At 61.6% G+C, this 541-nt stretch overlaps 1 non-coding gene across 1 annotated transcript; it reads left to right on the top strand.

The window, feature by feature from the left end:
• Positions 1–213: 213 nt before the first annotated feature.
• On the top strand, positions 214–332 carry LOC116217846. The gene has a single exon (XR_004162558.1). It is a non-coding gene; the product is annotated as a 5S ribosomal RNA (ribosomal RNA).
• The last annotated feature ends 209 nt before the right edge of the window (positions 333–541 follow it).

Below are 541 nucleotides of genomic sequence, written 5' to 3'. Positions count from 1 at the left end.
GTTGGGTAGGGTGGAGTGTCGGGGGAGTGTGCGAAGGCGTGGGGAGGTTGGGTCCGGGGTTGGTACGGTTGTGTGGGTGACGTGCGGGAATTGCGGGCAGCGTGGGTCGCGTTGTGGTTGGCCGGCTTTGGGGCTGTGGCCCTGTTTTCCCATGGTGGCGGGCGGTGGCGGTGGCGTGCAGCTGGCAAGAGGGCCGGAGCAGGAGCACGCAGCGTCTACGGCCATCCCACCCTGGCAACGCCCGATCTCGTCCGATCTCGGAAGCTAAGCAGGGTCGGGCCTGGTTAGTACTTGGATGGGAGACCTCCTGGGAATACCGGGTGCTGTAGGCTTTTGCTGACGGGCTTTTGTTGCCCTCCGCTCCCGCGCCGGCGGGCTGGCCGCGGGAGGCGTGAGCTTTTGTGTTTGGGGACAGCGTTCCGATATGCTGTTTTGTAGTCCCTACTGAGTTAGTGTCAATTTGGCCTTTTCTTCCTTGCCTCACTTCTTGATTCGCTCCTCTCCTTTTCCCTTTCTTCTCTCCACTGTCTCGTCTGGCTTT

This window comes from Meleagris gallopavo, unplaced genomic scaffold (assembly GCF_000146605.3).
Source record: "Meleagris gallopavo isolate NT-WF06-2002-E0010 breed Aviagen turkey brand Nicholas breeding stock unplaced genomic scaffold, Turkey_5.1 ChrUn_random_7180002001901, whole genome shotgun sequence".
Classification (NCBI taxonomy): Eukaryota; Metazoa; Chordata; class Aves; order Galliformes; family Phasianidae; genus Meleagris; species Meleagris gallopavo.
The sequence above is the reverse complement of the archived record's forward strand: the minus strand, read 5'-3'. Positions and strand labels throughout refer to the sequence as shown.